The sequence below is a fragment of the Megachile rotundata genome, chromosome 12 (assembly GCF_050947335.1).
Source record: "Megachile rotundata isolate GNS110a chromosome 12, iyMegRotu1, whole genome shotgun sequence".
Taxonomy (NCBI): domain Eukaryota; kingdom Metazoa; phylum Arthropoda; class Insecta; order Hymenoptera; family Megachilidae; genus Megachile; species Megachile rotundata.
Window position 1 is genome coordinate 6532856 of NC_134994.1, and position 16230 is coordinate 6549085.

General features: G+C 34.1%; 1 long non-coding RNA gene across 1 annotated transcript; it reads left to right on the forward strand.

Moving 5' to 3' along the window:
• Positions 1–8494: 8494 nt before the first annotated feature.
• On the forward strand, positions 8495–16009 carry LOC143265544 (uncharacterized). The gene is made up of 3 exons (XR_013040175.1): positions 8495–9012; positions 10482–10942; positions 15202–16009. It is a non-coding gene; the product is annotated as an uncharacterized LOC143265544 (long non-coding RNA).
• Positions 16010–16230: the final 221 nt, after the last annotated feature.

Sequence of the window (16230 nt, forward strand, 5' to 3'; positions counted from 1 at the left end):
GTGCTGATGTACTTTGAACATGGAGAACGTCATAATTTATCATGACTATCTCCTAAAATCAAATAATATTGTTAAATATTAATATTGTTAGTTATATATTTCTTACGTTTATTATATTTCATTTTGTCGCTTTTGATGTATGTATAAATGTTCATTACAATCGATAAAGATTTCACATATATTGCCTCATGTGCACACGTGTCATATGTGCTGTATGTATGGTCCATGTATATATTCAAAGTTTACTTATAACAGTTTTTACATTTATTATATTTCATTTTGGCACTTTTGATGTATGTATAAATGTTCATTACAATTAATAAAGATTTCACATACATTGTTTCATGTGCACACATGTCATATGTGCTATATTTATAGTCTATGTATATATTCAAAGTTTATTTATAGCAGTTCTTACATTTATTATATTTCATTTTATCGCTTTTGCTGTATGTATAAATGTTCATTACAGTTGATAAAGATTTCACATATATTGTCTCATGTGCACACGTGTCATACGTGCTATATGTTTGGTTTATACATACATATAGCCGCGGACGTTACACATTCAAAGTTTATGACAGATATTATTCTTAAAAGACTGACTGTGAAAGATATTGTTAAATGTACATCGTCAATCTTGCAGATTATTACCATATGTGTATGGTAAACCCTGACCATATATGTAACATATTGGTAAATTAACGTTTTGAACATTTTTAGTATATAATTGTGAATTCTTGTGCATATTTGCATTTAGTACATACAGCAATTTATAGTTTTTCTAAAAATGTATACATCCACAAACTTTAATTTTAACGACTTACACATGTCATATGTGTCTTGCATATTTACATATGTGTCATATGTGTCTTGCGTATTTATAATGCAATAAAATAAAATAATATAACAATAGTTTACTTGTTACATATGATACTGTAAAAAGAGTTTATGATATCTTGTTCGGTGATCTTGTAACGTTCAAATTTAGTAGAAGGGTTAATTTGCTTGCATAATGATTGGGTGCACTATTTATACCGCAGACTCAGGGGATGATTCAAGTAAATCGACGGACCGTTTCGTTTCAATCCGCCTTTCGCTGGGAGTCGTATTCCAAGTATGAGAGAATCGTTAATCAGGCGTGACGCATCTTCCAGAAATCTGTGCAATTAGAAAACTAAAATCGTATAGGAACAAGACAGATAGTGTCGGCCGACTGTCGCCTACTCATCTCTTGAGCAGGAAGCAGACAACTTCCATCGAAATAGCAACGGGCCCATTAGCATTCGTTAGTACGAAATCCTAGAACGTCAACGAAAAATGACTAGCACGAAACTGTACGAACAAAAGTCTCTGATAAATCGCGATCGAAGAAAAATATATAAACGAAATTTTTATTGTGCATTTTAAAGTGTCTAGTCTGATCAATAAATAACAAGTTGCAAAATTGTAATTAGTCGTGATTAACGATTACAATACATATTCTCCATAATTGTTAATAAAAACAGAAGAGTAAATAGTGATTTATAAGAAGAAAATTGATTCAGAAGATGTAAAGCTCAGAGAGTGCAAAATAATAGTAATGAGGGATCGTAAAATCAGCCATTTCTCTCCCCGTATTATGTCATTTTATCATCGTGTGTTTCTCGTTTAAAAACGTTCGCGAATCGGCTCCAATCAGTTTCCCGCGGGACAAATTGTGCGGACACGGCATTAAATTAAAAATCATACAGGCGGTTTCATGGCGAGATAATGTCGTTTGAGGAGCGAGTGTCTTATTAAATTTATACCGGCATTCACATTCCCGTCGGACGACGTAGCACCCAATTAAACGTTTGATATAGGGTGCTACCCACCCCTCTCGCCCCGGTGTTTTGACTTTGCGTCCACAATCCACATACTGGCAAAAATAATCCTCCTTGAGGGGGGTAGAAAAGAGAATTCGCGGAACTAACACGGTCCTCGCGCAAGCTGCCGTACAAAGCGTAAAATTACCGGCGTGAGTTAAGCCGGATCGTCGAGGTCGCCCTTTTTCTTCGCCATTTTAACATCACCAACGGTCTCAACGTTTTTCTCTCGGAGCATTTTATCGCTCTCGGTTAACGTTAGACGTTTTATTCGCTAACCCGGTCTCGCTACCCTAGTACGTTTTCATGGAATCTTTATGGCTCGCTTTGGGCTGTAAATCACGTTCTCATGAGTTGGTGCTTTGAAAATTTGGGAAATTATGGAGATTGCGAGTTGTTTTGGAACCTTAAATGTGATACTGTTATATTTTTATTTAACTCTTTACAATCGAAGGATGACTCACACTTATTATTCTGTTTATTTTAATAATTTCAGTACTATGAATTCAGTTTCAACAATAATACATATTTTTTAACCAAGTAGTATTCAATATGTTTATATGTGTATGTGTATGCATATGTGTATGTGTATGCATATGTGTATGTGTATGTATATGTATATGTATATGTATATGTATATGTATATGTATATGTATATGTATATGTATGTATGCATGTATATGTATATGTATAATATGTATGTATATGTATATGTAATATGTTTATATGTACATACAAACATACTGAAATATATATTGAAATAACACAATGAAACAGACAGTAGTAATTAATAATAAAAAAATAGTAAGCTTAAATGAGTTCGGCAAACTTTTTAACTGCAAAGTATTAAGATTGATATCTGACAACAGCAAAAACCTTCGAACGCTAAGGTTAACCTTGTCTCACGATTTATTTGTCAGGTGCGTCAGTCAGAACTGATTAATCACCGCTGCTATATTAAAACAGATAAAGAAAAGTTGAAATGTTCTGTCAGTTCAGTTAATCCTTGACTATGCAAATTATAATTGGACTTGAACTCCAAATTGAAGCGTATTAAAAATTCGAGTAAGATTTATTACGGTTGAAGTGCGAGTGCGTCAGACTGGTTGGAGCATGGCGGGGGTTAAGTGAAAACTTACATTAATATAAATTACGCAAAAGTTTGTACTAATTGTTAAATGAAAATGTATGTTAATGTTGACTAAGGAAACTGTATATTAATGTCGGTTATGTAAAGATTTGTATTAATATTTCTTGAGTTGAAATGTACATTAATATTGGTTAAGTAGAGATTTGTATTAATGTTTCTTAAGTCAAATATTGATGTCAATTGGGCAAAAATTAATATCAATTACGTAAAAATTCATATTGCAATTACGTAAAAATTGATAACACATGAAGGGTTAAGAATTCCTCTTCATTTTCAGGAATGTGTTCATTACTCTTAGATACAAGTGTGGACACAACGTTGATTTAGAGAACCGAGGGAGGATATCGCGTGAAAAATTTTAGCATAAAGTACGGAGGATCATCGAGGTCTTTCCTCTCGACGCAAAGTGACTGTTTCGTATCGTTTCACCGTCAAATTAATTCATCGTAGCACCTGTTTTTCTTTTTCTTTCGCGTTTTTACTGTCGCCCCGTTGCATCTACATATCAATCAAAGATATTCAAATCTACTATCGTACGTGCATTTAATTTGAAATTAAAAATAAAGTTGAAAAATAAACAAAAATTCTTTATCTCGTATCTTAACGGTGTCGAGAAAAATTATGTTTATAAGAAACTTGGAAATTTTGGTAATTAATTAATAAGAAAGGGAATTTTGTTAGGCGTCTATATTTGGTCTGTGGCTCATACTTTTCAAGTGCTTTGAAATTTTTTATTTTACACTAAGGTGCGGTTACGTGCATGTTTTGATACACGTTTGTAAATTTATTACCAGGTTTTGTGATCTAGTTATTTCTGCGTAGTTGCATATTTTGATGTCTGCTCGTATATTGGATATTTGCAAGGTTATAAAACTTGTTTATTGCATGTTTGCACGAACAAATCTGACAGTTTTAAAATACGTTTTGAAGTTTCATAAAAATTAAATTTAAATAGAACAATTTTGAGTTTGATTTGCATAGGTGCCCTAACCTAATTCACTAGTTCACTAGGATAGGTTGAGGCAGAAAAATATTCCAGATACTCCAGCAAGTTATTAAAGTTATTAAGTTATTAAAATCTGTCAGATTATTAAGATTTATCGCCACAGTATAGATTATTAAAATCTGCGATCACAATGTAGTAATAATTCGTTTGCAGTGCTGTCGAATTTTGAAATATCGAAATATTTCAAGCTATACTCCTGCGGTATTTAGAGATTTACACCTTCAAAATTGGCATGGATTCTCAGTGCATAGACAGAACATTCTATCGAATTTAGAAATTGTTTTAATAAAAATGGAATGAAAGTTCTTCCGTACTGCAGCGTACTGGCATCTCTCCATGGTCCGTGCTTCGAGATCTCAAAAGTCTTAAACAATCGTAAGTTCCGATTACACGATGTAACTATTGTTACAATTGAAACAGATGAACCATAAAATGTTGACCTTTGCAACGTAGGCAAGATCCAACACGTAATTCAGAAATATCTCAAAAACTTTTACAAAAGTAACAAAAAATTTATCACCGATCTCCGAAGAGCGTGTCTAAAACAGAGAAAATGAATTGCTCGAAAGTTTCGTAGTAAGCGAAGAAAATCTGTGTGTACTTATCACGATCAAGTTCAGTCGCCTAACGACCGCGTTTAACCAGCGAATTTCACTCGTCACGCGAATACCAGCGTTACGCGCGTCGTGTTCGCTTTTGAACGTCCATATTTAGAGGCAGTCTAATTATATTGAGAATATAGAAATAGTGTTCTATAAGCGAGGTTGGTACGCCCGCTACGCGTTATCTCGTGCGAACTGGCACCACGTTGGTGGACTTCTTGGCAGACGCAGCGCGCGACATAACACGAGAACCGTCAACCTGTCGGCAAATTCGAGACCAGTCGAATCGGAAAATGTCACGACTGTATAAATAACGAAACCGTATTATGAGACCCTGGTTACAGGTGAGTCTCTTACAGGTTGGAAAGCGACGGTTCAACATTCGTCAACGTGTTAAGTGGCAGATTACTAACGAGGATTTTGGCAGATTTCGTTCGGGGTGACGCGATCCTCACACCTTGATTTGTCGGCCTATTCAACGGATAATTGAACGGAAAAATCATTCGGGCTGTCACGTTAATTAGGCGGACGCTGCTCTGTATTAATCTTCAATTAGCTCCTTTCAGTTTAGATTAGTAACTCTATACCATCAATTAGCAAATTGTCGAGTTGCGTTTGTTACTCTTTTTCAGTTGTATCACTTTGATTTAGCAGGACTGTAACAACAAGGATTTGGTGGTTTAGTGATTGGAAGAACTGGAATATAGGAATTTATACATTTTGGGAGTTTGGTATTTGGATATCTTGGAATTTAAGGACTTTGAGGATGCAGGTGTTTTGGGAAGTTAAGGATTTCGGAATGTAGGAATCTTGGGGAGCTGGCGATTTGGGGACGTAGGAATTTAGGGACGTAGGTATTTGGAGACGTAGGAATTTTGGGGAGTTAGGGATTTGGGAGCATAGGAATTTGGGGACGTAGGAATTTTGGGGAGTTAGGGATTTAGGGACGTTGGAATTTGGGGACGTTGGAATTGGAGGACGCTGGAATTTAGAGACGTAGGAATTTGGGGACGTTGGAATTTGGGGACGTTGGAATTTGGGGGCGTAGGAATTTTGGGGAGTTAGGGATTTGGGGACGTTGGAATTTTGGGACGTTGGAATTTGGAGGATGTTGGAATTTGAGAGACATTGGAATTTGAGGGACGTTGGAATTTGGGGATGTAGGAATTTTGGGGAGTTAGGGATTTGGGAGTATAGAAATTTGGGGAGTTAGGAATTTGGGGACATAGGAATTTGGGGATGTTGGAATTTGGGGACGTTGGAATTTAGGGACGTAGGAATTTGGAAACGTAGGAATTTGGGGAGCTTGGTATTTGGGGACTTAGGAATTTTGGGATTTTAAAAATATGGGGAATCAATTTGACGAATTTGTTGACCTAAGAATTTAAGAATTTTAAGATGTATGTTCCAGCAGATCAAAGTAAATAGGTACCTTAGGATTTAGGAATTCTAAGAATATAGTAATTCAAGTATTTGGCAGTCCAGAATTTTGAATAATTACAAATATGGGAATCTATGGATCTAATAAACTAGAAACGTGCAAATTTTGATATTTGGAAATCTAGCAACTCTTCAACTTCGAAACGGTCGTATTATGAAGAAAAGCAAAAGAGTAAAGGAATGTAATTGATCGCAAATGCAAACGAAAAACTTTTTCCGTCGAAGTCGAAAGCTTGCGAAACATTGGGAAAAATGCATTGAAGTTCAAGGTTATTTAGAAAAATAAGGTTTCACATTTCTATCATTAGAATAAATGCCCCTTTTCTCAAATGTCCCTCTACTCTTTGATTTCCCCTCTTATACATTACTTATGATTTACCACAAAATTTATCAAAGAATCTTTTATCCATGCAAACATTAAATATCACTTATGAAAATCAAACAATGTTTCTTTTGATGTTGAATCCAGTAAAATAATGATCATTTAAGTGGCCCCTTCCCAGAGATCAAAATTCCCGAAATTCTATTTTAAAATTATCGTTTCCATATATCTACCGATGTAAAGGAACAAAGTTAGCTCGAAACACCTTTCGAAGATGAAAATCTTCGCTTCCTGTAACCGAGCTCTTGTTCAACCGTGACTTTGATCGCTGTTCGGGATACTGGTACGAGATAATAACCCTAGTTCTACAAGAATTTATTATTCTTCGAATATATTCTTCGCTGGTTGGACAGAACATTTTGAAAGGAAGCTAATAAACGTCGCGACCTATTCAACATGCTGGAAGTTCCTCGAAATCCGAAAACGGACGTGTGACAACGGCTTCGAACTCGTGTTCTCGGGATTTTGAACCGTTCACATCCACCAAAAAGCTTCTTCGAACAAAGGTTGCTGAATCAGTTTATCCCATGGAATGAATCGCTGGTTGTGGGAAAACGAAAGATTTTGTGGAACGGTGAACGATCGAAAATGGCCTTCAAATTATCTGCGAAGGATATAATTTCATCGTAATTCATAATTTCACTAGTAGTTTTTGTAGCGTTCATTAATTAAATTAACGTTGATTAAACAGACTTTTATCTGGGATGCTAAATATTTTTATAATAAATTATATTAATAAATATTTTTAGGTAAAATTGCTAAACAGTAAGCATGAAGTAATAATGTCGATAATTTGAGAGATGTGTTAAGAAATTAGGGTTTATTTAATTTTTGAGAGATTTACTTTTGTTTTGGATCAAATACAATTTTTTGTATTAAATCTTTCTTTTTTACAATATGGGAGAATTATTGAAAATTTGGTGATTTTTAAACATTTTTGTGCAGAGTTTATCTATGAATTTCTAAATTTTTATGCTTACAATATTCCTAACCTCTAAATTACAGATTTACACATTTTTAAATTCGTAGTTTGTTTGAAGTACTAAATTCCTAAGTTAGTGAAGTTTACATATTTTTAAATACTTCAAATTTGCTAGTTTTTTGTTTTGAAGTTTTTATGCTTTTTATGTTTTTATTTATAAAGTTTTTATACATTATATGTTCACATGTATTAACTGTTAAAGTAATTTAATTACACTCTTTACAGTGTGGTTAGGTTATGGTAAAAATTTTGTCTCTAGATTATATTACATTCTTCCACCTATTATATTTCTTCTTAGATTTTATTCTTACACTAATAATTATTATATTTCTCCCTTACTCTTAACTTTATATCTATCTTTGAATTTTATCATTATTCGCAATCATGGCTTCGCCGCAAGGTGTCAAGTACATATAATATATATACTTATAGTACTTTTACAATATTATGAAAATAATAATGTTCGTATATCAACCAAAGCAATTTACTATAATTATAATTTTAAACAATTCTTTAACAACACAGAAAACTAATATTTCTACTCTTCCTCCTCAGACATCATTAAAGTATAAGATTGCATTGAATTAAAAAAAAACCTCGAATAATGAATATAAAAAAGAAAGAAAATTAATACCAAGACTTAAAAAAATCCTCATGTAATGCTCCATAATTACTTCAAAGGTTCGTCATAAAAACAAAAGAAAATCAGTGCTGTTGTGCACAGAATAATGAGAAACAATGGATTTAATGATCGAACAAGGAAACCTTGGAAAAAACCCCCGTTCTTCCAAGATCCCATAGAAAATTTATGAAATAAAAAATTAGAACTGAAAGACAGTAAAAAAATTAGTAATTTTACGTAGAATTATTGTTTTTGAAAGCGAAATGAAGTTTTATTTCATAAGCGAACGCTTATTAGACGGGTGGGTTTAGCGCGAAGTATCCCTCGTTTCCATTGAAAGCGGGGTGACAGTGTTCGGTTGACACTTGTCGCGGTTTGCCAAGAAGCCCGATTACACGGTACCGGTTCGGCGTTAACAACGAGCGTGTCGCAGGATGGTCGTTCGAGTTGGAAGGACAGCGGTTTTAAAATAAACTCGCGAGAGTCCCAGCGCTCTGGCAATGGCTATCGGTCCGAGCAGTCCGTGCGCGTTCTCCCTTTCAGCAGTCGTTGATCGTGCACCGTCCTCGCAACATACCCGTTCCCGTCGTCATCGTCATGATGCTCGTGGTCGTGGTTCGCTGCCAGTAGACACGGACGCATTAACGGAGCGTCGTCGTTACGATACGCGTCGCGGTGCACCGATGCAACCTTTATTCCAATTGCAACGCGAACGGTACCTGGTGAACTCGCCGAACTATCGGAGCCCGGGTCGTGTGTTTGTGCCAGGTGACACGTGGGTGCCGGTCACGAGTATACCGGGTCGATTCCTCGCTCGTTTTTATTATCGTGAATAAAATCTGGTACGGTGTGGCATTTGACGTCGCGTTACGCAGTCTGCTCGCTGTGCGTGCGATATTCGGTTACAGAAGGTGATTTCCTTGAAAGGATACTGGTATCAGGTGCAGCCACGCGTGCACCACTCTTCGCGTAAAAATAGAGGTAATCAGTTGTGCTCGAATAGAGCATCGAGGGTTCGTCGCGTCCCGCATCTTTTAGACTCAAAATCTGATCGATTTCGTTTGCTAATCGGGATAATCCGAACTTTAGATCTGTGGTGTTTCGATGTTTTAAGAGGACGAACGCACTAGAAGAAAGACGAGACGGTTCCGCAAGAGCGACAATGCGTTGTGTATATTAATGCAGAATGATATTAGGCGCGAGTTTGTACATAAAGGCACGGCCACCCGGTACAAATGGCCGATCAAAGGGGCAATGTTTCCAGCAGCACTTCATTAAGCCGCGCGCGCAAGCGTGTTTCAAACGTTTCCCTCCGCGTCTGCTTTGTCTCGTTATATTAACTTGACCGGCCACCGGAATTCACGCGTGTTTTTGCGTTAATGGAACACCGTCGAGAGAGATTTCGTGTAGTTTAGAGGATTCATTAATCGTTAGCGGACTGTTAGCCTTGATAAAATTCATGGAACGTCGCTGCGTGTGCTCCGCTGATGTATATTGTTACACTCTCGGCTCCTGCATTTCTTTACGATTCTCTTCTGTACTTTGTCTTGCAGCTATTGTCATGTCACACTCACGTTTCTATCGAATCTGCAACTGCGAATTTTCGTTTCAAAATTTACTCGATGTTCAGACATTGAATGATTTATCGAGTAACCAAATTTATCGCACTGTTATTTATAATTTGATGAAAAGGTTGTTACGAATATGGTGTAGATGAATGTTTCAAATGTTCATATATCGAACGATTTATAGACTTATCGTATTTCGATATTATTAGTTAGACATCAAAATATTCTTTTATTTGCAAATACGGTAGACACATATTTCAAATGTTTAATAGACATCGAACGATTAATCGATTGATCGATTGATCGATTTATTGTATTTCGATTTTATTATTTAGACATCAAGAAGTATCTTTACTTACAGAGTAACATAAATATTTCAAATGTTCATTAAATATCAGACGATTTATCGATTGATAGATTTATCATATTTCGATATTATTATTTAGACATTAAGAAATACCCTTATTTACAAATGCAGTAGAAATAAATATTTCAAATGCTCATCAAATATCGAAGACTTTATCGATTGATCGATTTATGAATTTATCGCACATTGATATTCGCATATGAACGTGAAGAACCGTATGTAAAATTCATTGCAGAGATTTCCAATGTTCGTCAAACAAATTAGAAATGTAGATAGGTAGAAGTACAAACGAATTACCCATCGATTAAATAACAAATATATCAATTTGCATGTAAACGCGAGGAACCCTCTACAAGTGAAATGTGGAAGCATCGAAGTTTCAGAATTTTAACATTAATTATAAACACGGTGTAAAGAGATATCGAAATGTTCCCCCGTAAGAAAGCTGCCGACAAATTGCACGCACATGGAGTATCGTGTTATACACGGTCTGACCACAAATATTTAAATTACAGGAAACGGTGGTGAACGATAGTCGCTGAAAGCCGCGTACCGATCGAGAGAGCAATAATTGTGCCCACGGTGAAGCGTGTCAAGCAACTCGATCCTCGATCGACAAGTGCGTTTACAAGTTGCGATCGGTGCGAGATCGAAAGTGCTCGGAGGTGATCTTTGCAGTGAATCCCCGAAGCAAAATAAAGTGGAGAAAGTGGTTGAAGCCAGTGCATGGTCAGACACGGAGTCACCGATCGTCCGAGCGGTTTCAACTTTCTCTATCGATAAAAGTGATCAGTGGTTTAAAGAAGAAAAGAACGGAAGCTGTTTGAAATGATGTGACAATCTGAGCAGATGTCAGGTGTTAGCTGGTTCGAAACGGAGCCACGATATTCCGCAACCTGGTACTCGAACATCGACGTGGCACTCATGGGAATTCAAAGCACCGCTCAGTTCGTCGAGAAGTACCACCATATTATCGGTAAGATATTTCTTATATTTTCAAGTTTTGATAAGGAGAAACTGTGAAGATCGAATTTTATTTCTAATCACACGTTTAGGGTGAATACGTGTTGGATGAGTAGTTTAGCATTTTAAGTGACATACGCTTGAAAGTAATTTCATTTATTATCTAAATACAATTATAAATACATTTATTATAAAAATACAATTTGAGTTAAACTTATTTTTATGTACATGTGTATTATCGGAATTTAATTCAATTTGAATTAATATAGTGTAGACATGTATTATATAAATATGGCTTTGAATTATATTTAAATAATACAGGGTGTTTCACAATTAGTGTAGGTCCCTGAAATGAAAGGTAGCTGACGTGATTCTGAACAAGATTTTCCTTTGCAAAAATGGGATTCGAAGCTTCGTTTTTGAATTATTAAGAAAAAGCACGGACCAATCAGAGCGCGAAGATTACGCATGCGCAGACGCGAGAGCGACAGCTTCGAGCCTAGTGGCTGAGCACGCGCAATCCACGCGCTCTGATTGGTTCGTGTTTTTCCTTAATAGCTACCTCCCATTTCAGGGACCTACACTTAATGTGAGACACCCTGTATAAATATAGTTTTAAATTACATTTAAATAATACATGTTATTACTCGAGGTTTATAACTTATAATTTTAATCATTTAAAACCTGCAATTAAAGTTCATAATAATTTAAAACAAATATTTTAATAATTGAAAATTTATAATTTATAATTTCAATAATTCAAGACTTATAATCTATAACTCATAATAATTGAAAACTCATAACTGTCATAATTCATAAAATTCATAACTATTTATTCCTTATTATAATCATTTTAAATCTACAATTTCCAATTTATAATAATCTAAAATTTATAATCTTAATAATTCAAATTTTACAATCTTAATAATTCAAAATTCATAATCCTAATAATTCAAAATTCATAATTCTAATAATTCAAAATTTATAATCTTAATAATTCAAAATTAATAATCTTAATAATTCAAAATTAATAATTTAATTTAATCTTCCATAATAAATATTTGTCTCAACTTCATATATTAAAACAAACATAATTTACCCCACCTTCACCAGCATAATATATCAATGTTATACTAAATGAACTCAATCAAGTTAGAAAGTGTTAAATGAAAACTACGACATAGTCTATGCTCCATTGATAATAAAGATATCGTATTTTTCAAGCGCATTAAAACATTCGATAATACGTTGCAGAAGTTGTCGGATCTCAACGTAATTTCCACGGGCGCGATAAATCTGCCAACTTGAATGTAGTCCCGCGTTGAAAACTTCGGTCACCATGGCGCATGTACCAGTGAAATAAAGCTGGCCGTGTTGCATATACGCGAACGAGGCCCGTTTACACGAACGACGCAGATTTATTTATGAAAATGTAATAATCCCGTGCATTTTTTACTCTGCCGTTTTACACGCGTTTTACGTGTCGTCGTAAAGTTAAATGCGGACCGAGAAAACTGCACTTAATTATTGCTATGGGATGAGTGTTGTGGTTCTGTGATGCCGATGTATTCGCGGGAGATTTGCAAGACTTTCGAACGATAATAGTATTCTTCTATTATGATATGAATACACATGTAATTGTACACATGTACGAAATATAAATTTCATTTTTAAATATTTCAATTTTTGAATTAATAAATTTTCAAATTTTTAAGCTTGTTAATTTTTAATTTTCAAGTAATTTGTAAATTTTAACTATTTAAATTGCTAAATCTTTAAACTTGCAAATTTTCAGCCACTTAAATTTTTTAATTTTCAAGAATTAAAATTTTTAAATCTCTAAACTTAGAAATTTCCAACTGCTCCAATTTTTAAATCTAAATTTCTAAATTTCTAAGTATTCGAACTTTCAAAGCAAACTTCCACGTTTGCAAGTAAACAATTATAAATTATCAAATCCTCAAATTTTTAAATTCCTAAGCACTGAAATTTTCATAACCTTAAATTTCCAAATCCCTAAGCTTCCAAATTCCCAAGTACTCAAATTTCCAAATCCCTAAATTTTCAAACTCTTATAGTTCCAAATTCTTATATCCCCAAATCCCTAGTTCCCAAGATACCTAGATCCAAAAGTTTGTAGATCCAAAAATTCCTATTTCCAAAATCCCTATCTCCAAAAATTCCTAGTTCCAACATTCCTAGTTCCAGATATCATAGTTCCAAAATCCCTAGCTGCAAAATCCTTGGTTCCAACATTCCTAGTTCCAAAATCCCTAGTTCCAAAATCCCTAGCTCCAAAATCCCTGGTTCCAACATTCCTAGTTCCAAAATCCCTAGTTCCGAAATCTCTAGTTCCGAAATCTCTAGTTCCGAAATCTCTAGTTCCGAAATCTCTAGTTCCGAAATCCCTAGTTCCATAATCCCTAGTTCCAAAATTCCTAGACCCAATAAATCCCTAAATCTTTAGATGCCCAAATCCCTTGATTCAAAAATCCTTACATTCAATTATTCCTAGATTTAAAAATCCCTAGCTTCCGAAATCCCTAGATTGCAAAATCCCTAGATTCAAAAATCCCTAGATTTATACTTTCTTTATACTTTATAAAGAAGATCTTTATACTTTATAAGGATTTATAAATATTTATAAAACTTTATAAATTTTAAGTACTAACATTTCTAAATCCCTAAATTTTCAAACTCACAAAGACTCAAATTTCCAAACCACTATATTTCCAAATTCCCAATATTTTCAAATTTCTAAATCCTCCAACTCGTCTTCAAAACAAACTAAACACAACAAATGAAATTCCCACTTTCAAACAACCAAACGTTGCGATATAATTACGCGAACTCAAACTTGCAATGTAATATGCGTTAACCTTCTTCCAGTTTCACAGTTTCTTCTTTTCTCTTTATAAATACATTTCAATTCTAAGTTCATACTAAGTTTCTTCTAAAAGTTCGTGCTGTTTTGTCTCATTCTTTAAAAGTAAATTTAAATAATAATTAAAAATTGAATATTTACTATGTTGCATACAAATCGGCAGTCGACTTCAAACTTCAAGTTATTTTCGATAATAAACAAATTTTTATTTTTTCATATATTTCAAAAATTATTTATAATTGTCTCTAGTTCAGCCAGCTCTTTATACTGTATATTAAAATGTTTCTATTTGTATACAGAATATGTTGTGATACGAATGTGATGCGACCTCACGAACTTTTAGAATGATCTGATAGTAGATAGATTTCTAGAAACTAAGTTTTACCAGTGCGGTTGACCGATATTTGGAACCGTTAACACTAAACTAACAAACTGTTCCTGATTTCAAATTATAAAATTTGTTAAAATATTTTTCGTGAAAACTCATATCGAAAATCGTGTACGATGAATATAAAATTATATTTAATCGTCTTTTGCTCTTTATACTTACACTACCGTCCATAAGTATCCGGACACTTGGTTTCGTTACATAAAACATAGTTGAACTTTGTACGAAAGGTATTTAGGGTTATCATATCATTTGTAATAATTATTATTATCTTTTTTGAGGTGTCATAACGTAATAGAATTAATTTTTAAGTACAAATTATACAATGAAAGTATGAAAGTAAAATTCATGTCCAGAAGTACAAAGTCCAAATTAGTGAATCTGATGAAACGCTTTCGATTCCAAAAAAAAAGTTTAATTTCTACTGTGTTTCATTTCTATGGTGCAGAACGTATTCAGAGGGTTCTTCGATATGTTTCAAGTGTTTGTAAACTGTTGGTAGATGTTTAGATTCCCTCAATGGAGATAAGAATGGAGGTAACGCTACGCACTCGACAGTTTCGGTTTAGTTCGTCTGTAGCTTCTTCTCCATCAAGATATGAGTTCGAAACGAGAATTATCAATCGAAAAACGTTCCAGTATTCTGACCTTCGCAGAAAAAAATCGATTTTCGTTACTGTTGCAGAGACTTGAATAACTTTCATGCAACGCGAATGCATATTTCGCTGGTGTCCGGATACTTATGGACGGTAGTGTATATTTAATCGTTTATTTTAATTTGGAACCATGATACGTTCAGTGTTGACATGTATGATCCTCCATTACTCGTACGATCCGCCATCTTTCCTCATACACCATTTAGAAATTACCTAACATAGAATATACGTATACGTATAAAGTATACAGTCGATTAATACCTTTTCCTTCGTCTCCTCTTCGTCGTTCAATTTCTCAAGCAGCTCGACACTTTGACAGTGCTAAATCGTCGTTTTTGTGATAGCCTCTTGTAAATCCGTAAATCAAATATCATCGCAATAAAAAGTAATTTTCAATGCGAGTGTTGAAACTGAGGCAACGGAATGTTTACCGAATGGAGTGATCGATTTGGATCGACGGTCAAAATCACGATGTGGAACAGTGAGAAATGTAAATGGGATCAGTAACCCAAGTGCTATGTATTCTGAACAGATACCGAAACGAAGAGTGTGTGCGTGGTGAAAAAAGTAGCAACGAGTTTTGCTACTCAATAACTACTATTTATACTTACGTGTATTTTGTGATAAATAAAGCAGATGTGGACACTTATCGGGGAAATAGAACTTTAATGTAGATGACATTTAATAAAGATTTAGGTGTTTGTGGTTAGACTACTGGCTTTAGGTGTTTAGGCTACTTTCAAAGGTAGTCTACATATGATACGACTGTTAAAGCCTACAATGCGTAATTTTTAGACTTCTTTTTAATTAGTAATCTTCTTCAAGTCATTTAGTAGCAAATTTTAAGCATCGGGAGGTAATTTTGATGCTTAACTTGTCAAATATTTTTGTAAGTTAGATGACACTAAAAAATTTGATGTAAGAACACATTTTACACATTGTCACTGACAATGGTTGTATTAAATAAAATTATACCTAAAAATTGTACCTAATTATACTTAAAATGGTTATATAACCATTGTCAGTGATAAGAAAATAAATATATTTCAGTTCCTATTTGGCAAAAATGTTAGTCAATGGGTTAATTTTGAGGAATGTAAAAAAGATGGTTTTTGACTTATATGGAAACAAAATAGAGACATTGGACAATTAAATGGTTGTCGTTTTAGTTCTAGAATTCTGAAATTGTATGGCACTATAATTTCTTCATAATAAGTATAAATTTAAAATTACAAAATTTTGAAACTTCAGAATTGCACAGTTCAAAATTTCTAAAAATCTAAAATTTCAAAATCTCAAATGTTCAAGATTCTGTAATATCAAAGTTTTAAAATTCTACAATTCTACAGTTCTACAATTCTACAATTTCACAA